The following is a 12083-nucleotide window of genomic DNA, read 5'->3' as shown; positions in this document are numbered from 1 at the left end:
ATATTTAAAGAAGTTAAATAATGAAGAATCGGCATGAAAGTATGCGCGTTTCTCACATTGTGAAAAAACGGTACCTAGAGGCAGTTTTGAATAACGTAGTTCACTACTCAAATATCTGGAAGCCCAAATTTGTAATTTGGGATTTGTTTTATTATCTTCTAGCAGAAGGACCCGATTCCAGTTAAGTTAGATTGAGAGTAATGCATCTAACAACAAAGATAACGATACCGCTGTAATCCTTCTCTAATAATGATACAAAAAATACGATTCATATTCATGCATTTTTCAATCTGATGCGATATGAAATCCACATAAAAAAATTTCAATGGAAAAGTAAGCTAATTCTCTCTCGTTATTACCAGCAACAATGGCACGCATTTTTTAATGATTTTCGTCTTTTTAATCAAATGGTCGTAAAACCTCAAGTTCCCTCCAATATTTCAACTTTAGTCGATTAAATGTGGCAAAAAAATAATCGTAATTGATCACAAATCAATAACTCAAAGAAACAAATAAACATTCTTCTTTATATACTCTATCGATTTAGTAAAATTTACAAATTTTTTCATTAACAAACTCGACTTGAAAGCGAGCAGTAGCAACACATTTCCAAGTAAAGCATTTTTATCTCCAACGCGCGAAATTGTTGCGAATCGGAAAAATGAGTGTGAAAATGAGCGCTTTCAGAGTTTTTAATTAATAGCTCTAAATTTAGCTTTTTTTTTTTTTTTTTTTAAGTGGACGTCGACCTTTTCCAAGATCCAGAAAAGAATTGTTGAAAGTTTTCTGACAATAGCTATAATAGTGACTGAGTTATCAGAGGACAGGACAAATGCACAGACTTTCTTCTTTATATATATAAATTTCATATTTTGTGAAACTTGAACGAATTTTTGAATAACAGACTCCGATTTCAAAGCGGGCAATGGCAACACTGTACAGGGGGGGAGGAAGCATTTTTATCTCCAGCGCGCGAGATTGTGTATCGGAAATTTTAAAGATATGTTCTTTTTAAATTTTTTTTATATTGCTGTTGAACTGAAATTTTTGCGATATTGTTGTTGAATTGAATTTTACGGTTTAAGTGCGAAGAGCATGATATTTAATGAATAAATATAACACACAAAACGTTAAAAAAACGATCCTTTGGGCGTAATATAAAAACTGAAAGCTTTCAGATTATTATTACTTTTTAACTATATTGTTGCGTGCATACGAGTTCTTAAGAGATTGAATGCACAAGTTCGATAAAATGTTAATAAAATTTATTCTTATCAGAAGAAATATAACAAAACGCTGGAATTCTCCCCAGAGATATTTGTACAAGTACACAGTATCTCGCAATATAATCAGTAGTTATACTCCAAACTATTAAAAACGTTAAAATACAAAGCAATGCAAAGAGAATGCTAATCCGATCTCACGCTGAACTTGAAACAACAGCTAACTAAATAACTCTCAAAACAGTAACTATAAAACTGAGCTGTGATGTTTTCTCTCTGGCTTTTTATAGCTTTTAATCGGTCGCGAGAAATTTCTAGTAGTTTCTGCTTCTCGAGATTTTTGTAAAGCAGAAGAGTAGAATTACGGTTACAGCTAACATAGTAGTCAATTACATTTATTAAATTTAAGTATAACTTACCGAGATATCCGTTTATTCAATGTTAAATGCAAGTGCTCCTGTATTTTTACTTTTCCGGCATAGCTTTCTCTTAAATCTCGTCTCGAGCTGCATTGCACGGGGAAATAAAGCAATTTTAATTATATTTTTACTAACATTAGCTATTTAAATACAAAATTCGTAACAATATTATAATAATTTTTTGAAGGACATTTAAATCCCTCCCTCGAATGTCATATTAAATAACCAATTTTTTCCCTCTGTATTGCTTTGCTTTATCATTTCTGATACTTATGGTGACTGCATGATATTGTTGTGTGTGTACGGGTTCGTTTGAATTGAATGCACAAGTCCGATGAAAGATGAACAAAATTTATTATTATCACAACAAAAATTTTCCTCAGATATTCGTTCAGTATTACAATATCTCACAGTAGTTACCTTTTAACTACTCAAACATTCAAGAGAACTTAATTCAAAACAGCTAGAGAAAGCTAATCTGCGAATTCGCTACAGTCAACAACAGCAGTTTTCTAAACGAACTCTTAAAACAACAACAAACTAACTGACTGACTCACTGAGAGGTTTTCCTCCTTTTATTAGATTTTAAATCGCGTGTGAGAATTTTCTAGAACCTTCTCGAACTCAAGAGATATTTATGTATTAAATGTTAAATGCACGTGTTCTTGTATTTTTAATTTTCCAGCTTAGCTTTCCTTTAATATTCGGCACGCGCTGCACTGCACGGGGAATAAACAATTTAATTTTTAATTCTACTAACATTAGCTTATTAAATACCAAATCCGTAACAATATTATTTCATCCACTTTCACTGTCCTTTGTACTAATTTCCTTTCATCCAGTTTTATTGTTCTTTGTACCCTGGTTTGTAAATATCGGTAGTAGTAACGTGTTGTATATTACACCTAAACTATTTCCTTGCATTACTATAATAATAATAATACATATATTTTTAGACTAGTTAAGATTTCAGTGCATGCAAATGTTATGTACATATCGTTAGTAATTACAGATGTTTGCAAGTAAATTTTTGAAAAGTTATAACCTTAATTTCATTTTAATCCTCATTAAATAAACTAACAATAAGTATGAAAGTAGAGGTATAATTCGCACAGTTTTATTTTTATGCATCTGTAATTATGAAATTTGCATTGATGAATTTTAATTCTGATTAAAATAAAAGTCTTTCCTTGGCAATTAAGCTTCAGTAATTTGGTAAAACGATTTTTTTTTTTTTTTTTTTCCTTTTCTCTGCTTCCCCCTTGCCTTCCTTGTGAGTTCGAACTTATATCATTTATTTTTAGTATATTTGTCTTCTTTGTTAGACTTAGGATATTGGTATTTGTATTTGAAAATGCACTAAGTTGATTCAGTAGTGCAGAATTCCCTCTGCCTCTTACCCAAACCTAAGAAAAGACTGAATTTATAACGATTCATCATACCACGTTTCTATTCGAATCTCAGAAAAGGATACAAATTTAAGTCAGTTCATTATTATCATAATTATCGAGTAATTTAAAATACTGATTGCTGATAACTGATTTTTTTTAAAACAATTGGATCACTTTTTTCAGCTGAACTTTTGAAGATTTTCCATTTGTCAAACCGAAAGACAGTTTTAATTCCGTTCCAGTAATTGAAATCATTGTGCTTTGTACCTATCAAAAGTACTAAATATAGAGAGGAAAGTGCAGATGATGCTTATCCACTAAGGAATATATATATATATATATATATATATAAAATAAAGGTATTTTTGAAGAATCAAATTTTATAATTAGTAGAAATTCTTAAATACTTGTTAATAGCAATGGATGAAAGTAATGAATAAACTCAGCATTAAAATTTATACTTCTTTAACTTTGCAGAATTTTTTATGCAGTCGCATTTTGACGTCAAAACGAAGTCCATATATACAAGGAAATTATTTTAATATCAGTGGCAGCTAATTCTTTGCAGCAAATTTACAACTCAGAGCAAATTCGGTTTCTAATCGTCTGGAACTTTAGCGATAAATAATCATTTGTCCAATTTTGGTATTTAATTCTTCCCTGTTTTAAGGAATATGTAAAGACATGTTTATTTAGCAAATAATAATGTAATATAATGAAAGTGAACAATTACTTATTAATAATTAATTTAATATAATACTATTAATTAATTTAATGCAAGTGAAGCCATAATTTATTGATTTTTAATCACTTATCCTCTACTTATCCCATTGCCAATGGAATAGATTTTTTTAGATTAGAATATGCTAAATAAGTTATGGATATGTGTGTGAGGGAGGGGAACCTTCGCGAAAAGTCTTTCTATGAGAAACTCTCTCATGTTTACGTAACACATGTACACATGGGAAAAACCATGGAAATCCTCATGCAGCTATCCCGTTCTTTGGGATTTGAGCCTTGGTCGAACTGTCGCTATTCAGTCATCTTATCCGCAAATCAAAATTCTATCCTTCCCTCCCTTTTTGTATTTGAACATTAAGCCTGCAGAAAAAGTATTAGTGTATTATAAATATTAAAAGTAAACAAACATGCATCTTTTTTAAAAACTCAAATCATCCACTTTAGGGCAATAATCAACCACTCTTAGGGCAATAATTGCGGAATACATAAATCCTTTTGTAGAATTCCTGTCATTGTTTTTACTGGTAGTCGCTTAATTAAAAGCGTAGTCATAATTTTGAATGTAATATTTCTTACTGAGAAATGAAATAAATTTAATTTCTCAATAAACAATGTTTCGAACAAAATTAAATAAATTTTAAAAGGTGGTAATTTAATCACATTTCATCATTAACTTTTTAAGAGCAGGAAAGGATAAAAATAGCTGAAATTAGCACTATTAAAACGCGATATCTTCAGTTTATGATCATTGAGTAACCAAAACGCCGAAGCTGAATTCAAGACTTAAAAACTGTAGGTATCAGGGGAGGTAAAATTTCACATTAAAAAAAATGATTCGTAAGGAAATTTTGTAAATTACCACCTAAATGTATAATACTGACGTTAGCGCCATCTATCGTAGAGGAAGATCAGCATTTGAGCTACGGTAAAAAAGTCGGTCGCTACCGAATTTTCTAATTCGTTTGGTGAAAGGAAGTCAACGAGGCTTGCTTTGGACGAATGAAACTTGATTATTGCTGTTCTAGATATTAAAAAATGAGCAGGCGCTTTTGACTTCTCTCTTTCGGCAACCAAAGCACGTGGTAGCGTGGCCGAGCGGTCTAAGGCGCTGGTTTTAGGCACCAGTCTCTTCGGAGGCGTGGGTTCGAATCCCACCGCTGCCAACATCAACCGTTTTGGATTAGAAAAAAATTATTAATGTTTAATTTAACTTGTGGGGTAACAAGTTTTGTTACATATGTAAGTTATTGAAGATTTACTACCATTACTTCATACATGTCGAAATTTAATAGGAGATTTATTAAGCATTGCTTATTACCTGAAATTTTAATTTATTGTAGACATTTGTAGTTTGTATAATTATTAACTTTTTTCTTGTTTTTTAATAATTTTAATTAGGAGTTTGATATAGCAATTGCTCTAAGGATTTCCTTTTCAAGCTTATAAATTATAATGCGTCTTTAGTAATGTAAGATAGCATGTAAAAATAAAATTTTACTAAATAGTCCAAAGGGGCTTTGTCCCTGAGGGACTATTGTTTTCGTTTTCCGATTTTGCTTCGAAACACTCTGAATGTTCGTTTCGTTTTTCAAACTGTTTCCACCAAATATTATCGCCCTGTATTATATTTGAAAAAATTGTATAAATGTATTTATGTTTCTCGCACTGTGATAAAACAACGGTACCAAGAGCCATCAAATTTTGAATGACGTAATCCTACTGCGAATATGGGCATCTGGAAGCCCAAATTTAAAATTTGGAATTTGTTTTATTATCGGTTTCATATTGTGTAAAACTTTAACGAATTTTCGATTAACAAATTCAAGAATTTCAAAGCAAGCAATGGCAATGCTGTAAAAAAAAAAAAAAAAAAAAAAAAAAACCTCCAGCCAGCGAGACTGTGTATCGGAATTTCTAAAGATATGCTCAATTTAAAATTATTAATTATTTTGCGATATTGCTCTTGAAGTAAATTTTATGGTTTAAGAGGGAAGAACGTGATATTTAATAAATAAAGGTAACACACAAAATGTTAATGAAACGCCCCTTTGGATGTAATTTAAAATTTGAAATTTTCGGATTTTCTTATTTATGTATTTTTTAATTTAATTTTTTTAAAGAATGTAAGAGTAGAAAAGTGCGTTAAAAAATTAAACATCAGTTTAATTTTACCAAGGTAATAAAATTTAATAAATGATTACTATTCATGAGAAAAAAAACTCTTCCCCTTTCCTGCATTCAGTGCATTCAAAGAAATGATAGCACGAATTCATTAAATATGTTAAATTCCTCGATTAATTCTATAATTTCAATACATGATTAGAAAGTCCTTCAAATAATACACATGAAAGGTATAATTTTATCAGATTGCATGTATTGAAAGTTCAGGCCATGAAACGTTCATCTTGAGAATTTCAGTTTATTTTTATTTTGAAAGGGATCTTTGAAGGAGCTTTAACTTTCCAGTTTAAGATATAAAACCTCTGGAATTCGAAAAGTGGCATAGTTAAAATCGCACTTCTTTTAATCTATTAAATGCTATCATGTATCTCACTGATATGTATACAAAATTTTTTATATTTCTGATATTTTTAGAACGTAAAAAATATTTTCATTCTTTAAAATTCTGAATTAATACATAGGTAATCATTAAACAAAAGGTTAAAAATTTTAAGTGCATGCCTTTCATGTTCTTAAAAAAATTCCCCCCCCCCTTCATTTAATGAAATGAAGCATTTCCCGCTTCGGTCTTTGTGATTTTTATTAAGCATTGATTAAAGGCTATGAATACATGATTCACTTTTTACTCCAAAGCCGCGTTACCCCAGAAGGGCTATTAGTCTAGAAACAGCATTTTGCGTTAAATCACTAAAAGAGTTGTAACACTTTTCAAATTGTTAAAACCAAATATTATATTATCTCCCTTTATTATATTTAACGAAATTAAATAGTGAAGAATTTGCATGAATGTATGTACGTTTCTCTCTTGTGAAAAATCACTGTACTTAATTTTGAATAACATAGTCCTCCACCCGAGTATGAGCACCTGGAAGCGCGAACTTTGTTTTATTATGGTGTATTTCATATTTGTAAAACTTTAATGAATTTTTAATTAACAAACTCAAAGTTTCCAAAGTGAGCAATGTTTCCCCACTTTACGGGGGGGGGGAAATATCTCCAGCAAGCGAGACTGCCTATCAGAAATTCTAAAGGTATGCTGTTTTTAAATATGTTTAGCCCAAAGGGACATTAGCCTAAATGCTGTCGAAACGTGTATGTGTGTGTGTAAACGCCTCTTTGGACGTACAGATTTTATATCTTTTTTTAAACTTCTTTATATATATATATATACTTTATTCAAGGCATTAAAATGCTTAATAAGGAATAAAATGGAATAAGATATGGAATAAAAGTATGAAAAAAAAATATTACATTAAAGTTTCGGCTACCAGTGCAATAAAAGTTATATTTCCATTATACATACTGCAGACTACTTGTATTATGTATAATTACGAGCTTCGCTCTCATGCAATTGCTTATTAGCTGAAGAAAATTTAATTAAAATTTTAATCTTTCTTCAAAAATTTTTACTTTCTTTGTGTTCACCATTTTGTTAACTGTTTGAAGAAAGAAATGCAGTGCTTATTTGTAAGATGATCAGGCTCACCAAAGGCCGAGAGTGTAAGTAAGTCTCTGAACGCCGATAGTTCATATTCGGCTCGAATCCCAGCTAATGATCTGATTGCATGGAGTTTTCGTGAATATATAACGTAGATATGAGCCAGTTTTCTTTAAAAAGTCCTCCACGAAGAATGTTGAAGAATTTACTAATAATTATAATGAAAATTTATGGAGTAAAATTATAATATTCAGAAAAATAGGGGTCTGGTCACTACTCAACAATAGTCACATAATCATTCCACATCTAACCGTTATCATAATCTATAAAAAACAAGTCAGAATCTGAGATCACGCGTTGTAAGCCTCACAGAATTGTCTGTAAGAACTGTTCTTTTCAGTTGTTTCATTGCTGTTATATTATTGTTTGAGTTTTATTATGGCACTTCAACTAAGCATCTGGCAACGATTTTTATTTTTTATAACTGGATTCTGTGAAAACATTCTGTGGGGGAAAAAATAATATATAATATATATATATATATATTTGTGATAGACGTAAAGAATGTCCTCTAAAGCCAGAAGAAAAACCTAAGTGCATCTTCTGCTCACTACCGCAAGTTCATACAGGGGTTGCTCCGTGTACAAGAAGCGATATGAAGCAAAGAAGCAGCAGGCGAAGCCAGCAGCTAAGATCCCTACGCCGGCAGATTTTCCGAAATTCATCGAAACAGAGGAAGACAGCAGTAAACCCCAGATGAAACCTCTCTACAGTGCTAGAGTAAAGAAAAAATTGGAAAAACCCACCCACAGAGTACAAGGATATCATAAACTGGATCCAAGATCCTAAAATCAAAAAATTTCTGAACAGTATGGTTGAGCACGTTGAGAAGATCCGCGCTGCAAAAACCACGGCTGAGAAGTTTACTGCCGGGTTCAAAGCAGCCATGACACTTATGAGATTTGCTGAAAGTGAAGAGTAATCACCAGCTTAGAAGCATTTGAGGAAATTTCACTATGTTTACGATTTCTTTTCACTTTTTCAACACACAGGTTCCCCTGTTTACAGCAGCAGAGCTCGGGGTCAGTACTTGGGTGGGTGACCATCCACGTGATTGGCCTCGACGTATCATCTTTCTTTAACTAGTGAAGATACATCACAGCGTGTACGGCATGGACCTTATAAGAAACTCTCTTATGGTGTACGGCAGCCAGATGCTTGAACCCTCCTTCTCCAAAGTCTGCTTGACCAACTCACGTGCATTAGCACATGTTCCTGCTTCACCTTTGTCGGTGCGGTGTAAATCACCTTAATTTTTAATTCTTCCCAAAGCCTTAGGGCATATCTCCAACAGAGACGGTTAAAGTAGCAGAGGCTACTAAATGCCGCCTAACCATTCACTCGATTTCGATTTCGATTATATATTTGTGTGTGTGTTCTATTCTGTATATAATTGAGAAGTTGAATATGCTTTGATAATAGAGTCTGAATATTGCTGTAGAGGGAAAAAAAAAAAAAAAAAAAAAAAAAAGAAGTAAAAAAAGTAATGAATGACTGTCTTTATTCTGTTAGGTGTTTATGTTTATACGTATCGATCGAGCTGATTGAACCACGTCTTACAAATATGAGTGACAGTTTCTTATAGATCACTAGCCGCTATGCGGCCAGCCTTCGTCTGGCTTTTAAGCGTACCGGAAAAATGTCTAAAAGACACACCTGGGACCGATGGCCGCGTAAGTTCTTCCAACTTTTTTCTCTTTGTTAAGATTCCAACTACGGCCCTGATGTATCTCCAGACAAACATATAAATCTTGAATTTTTAGCAAACTGATTGCATGAGATGTGCATTAAACATTTGTTAAAGCATAATTTATATACCCCTTCTTAACCACCACCATAGCGACATAAAAAATTATATAAAAATTTTACAATAAAATGAAAATTTTTTAAACAGTTTTTTACTCGAAAAAAATTACAACGAACTAAGCAGTATCCCTTAATACAAATATTAAATATCCTAATAAACAAATTAACCAACTTCCCTTTGCAAAATCTTAAGAACTCAAATGGTATAAGGGAGGTTAAGAACTTTGTTTCCTAAAAAATCACTCAAAACTTTTCAATATCTTAAAAACAGTGAAATGAGCAATAAATAACATAAAAGAATACAAAAACAAAAAATTCTGAAATGCAAAGTATAATTAATGATACTATTTTATCTTATATTTTCAAGAGAAAAAAATTACAATGAAATAAGCTATATCCCTTAATACAAACATTAATTATCCTAATTAAAAAAATTAGCCAACTTTCTGTTGAAGAAAAAAAATCATACAAAACTTTTCAATATCTTCCAAACAGTGAAATAAGCAAAACATGACATGAAAGAAAAACTCAAAAAACAAAAACTTCAGCGCAGAATTTTACTCTGCAGAACAACTTTATCAAAAAAAAAAAAAAAAAAAAAAAAAAAAAAAAAATATCAATAAAAATATATTATATATATAAAAAAAGGACAATGAAATACGCTAATCTCTTAAAAACAAGAAATACGATAAAAAAATTGTTGCCAAACCCATATTTCTAAAAGAATGAAATTTCAAAATGATGCGGTTTCATTAAAAATCTATCAACAATAAGAAAGGAAAATTGTTACCAAAATAACATTTTTAAAGATGTGAGATGTGAGAAGTGTACTCGGAAGCTTCATTTAAAATTTTTTTTAAAGTAAAAAATATTATAATTTTTCCAAAATTCTTTTTGTAAAAGCAGTCGCAAGGATAAAAGTTTAACGTGTCCAAAAATCAAAGAAAAATAAACTGTACATTTTAAAAAATAAACATTTTTAGAAAATTTTTTGGAAAAAAGGTGTTAAGCTCATTTTGTCAAATAAATTCGTATTTAATCGATTTATTGAAACACGAAATTTATTTTAAGTTCGTAAAATAGCTAAGTGCCTACGTTTCATGACGATGTAAAAATGGAGTGTGTAGAGTAAAATCTCGCTTTTCTATAGCCCATTATGTTTCAAAATGACGCGATTTCGTCACAAAGCATAAAATTTAAAAAAAAAAAAAAAAAAATTCTAATTCGAATGTCCAAAAAATTGTTTCAAAGTCCACTGGCTCTTGTCTAGATGCACCTATATTAAGGTGACCAGACGTCCCGCTTTTGGTGTCTGGTCACCTTAATATATGTACATCGGGACAGTAAATCGGGATTGATTTTTAACAGTTTGTCCCGCGTGCCGCGTCTTTTTAAAAAAGTCCCGATTTTTAGGAAGAATGCACGACAAGCTAGGGAATATATTAAAACAAAAAAACTTAATTGGAATGTGCAAAAATCATTCGATCATATTACTCAAAATTTCCCATATAGTAATATTTCTGAAAAGTATCTTTTTAATTAGACATCATTATTAAAAATATATATTGATAAGGAAAAGGTTAAAGCTTGGATATCAGCAAAAATCAAAATAGAAAACAAATGGTTAGAAATATTTCATCATTTTGAAACAAACCATGTTCCATACAATAATGCACTAAAAACTGTGGAATACCCCAGAATTAATGCTGTGACTGAGCGCTTTTTTTCTACGGTAAATAAAGTGCGGATATCATAAAAATTGCAATTAAGTATTGCGACTTTGAAAGCCATTTTATGTGTGAAATATAATTTAACAAATTCTTATGAAAAAGTTTATGACGTTTCAAACAACGACAGCAATGTCCTAAACAAAATTAACTCAAACGAGAAATATGCCAAAGAATAAAATAATACTATACATAATTTCTTTTAATGTATTTGTAAATTGTACTTGTGTTGAAATTTTAAAAATATATTACAATACGATTTTTCGTTCTATGAAAATTTGTGTTACTCTGTATAAACCGAATGTTTAATCAATCCCCCCGGTCAATGGTGTCCCGCTTTACTAATGTTAAAATCTGGTCACCTTAACCTATGTACCAAATTTCGTAGCCGTGGGTCTATTAGCTTACGCGCAAGCGCGAACGAAAGACACGCACACACAGACTCTTTCTTTTATTATATGTAGAGATTACTTTATACAAATGCAGTTACTATGGTTGTTACGCCATCCATTGCTCGCCGAAAGAGCGCGCTCCTGCTATTCGTATAAAGCTAAAAATAATTTATTTCTACTTTTAAATGAATGAAGTTTTCTGTGATTGTGTTTCAGAAATGTGGGAACACGCGATTATTTTTATTGTAATTGTGTTCTAAAGATATAAGTGAGTTGTGTTTCCAGTTTGTACGTTGGAGCAAGAGTAAAATATTTATGATATTTATTGTGTAAAGTTTGATTTCCAGCCCATTCCACAAAGAGGTGAACATAACAATGGTCTTCCCCGAGAAATTATAAAGAGGCTATGAATCCAACGTCATCCCACTTACGAGTCGTTGGTCTGCTTGAGGAAACAATATAGTTCATGCATGAGCCGGTCGGTAGCGAACATTTTACTATGCACCCTTGATAGTGTCAATTCAGTGTGATCATAAGGCTACTTCGTAGCCATGCGGGTCGAAGTGACCTCCGATCTCTTACCCTGATATTTATTTAATTACTCTTGTTTAAACACACACACACATTTTATACACATAATCGCAGATCGTGCTATCGTTGGGTCTCAGCATGTGTTTGGCTTCTCTTTCACAGGGCCAAAAAGCG

General features: G+C 31.5%; 1 non-coding gene across 1 annotated transcript; it reads left to right on the top strand.

Annotated features, from left to right (window-relative positions):
- The first annotated feature begins 4855 nt into the window (after nt 1–4855).
- On the top strand, nt 4856–4937 carry TRNAL-UAG (transfer RNA leucine (anticodon UAG)). The gene has a single exon. It is a non-coding gene; the product is annotated as a tRNA-Leu (tRNA).
- The last annotated feature ends 7146 nt before the right edge of the window (nt 4938–12083 follow it).

The sequence above is a fragment of the Stegodyphus dumicola genome, chromosome 8 (assembly GCF_044657685.1).
Source record: "Stegodyphus dumicola isolate Sdum_Otavi_A_Nest chromosome 8, ASM4465768v1".
Lineage (NCBI taxonomy): Eukaryota > Metazoa > Arthropoda > Arachnida > Araneae > Eresidae > Stegodyphus > Stegodyphus dumicola.
The sequence above is the reverse complement of the archived record's forward strand: the minus strand, read 5'-3'. Positions and strand labels throughout refer to the sequence as shown.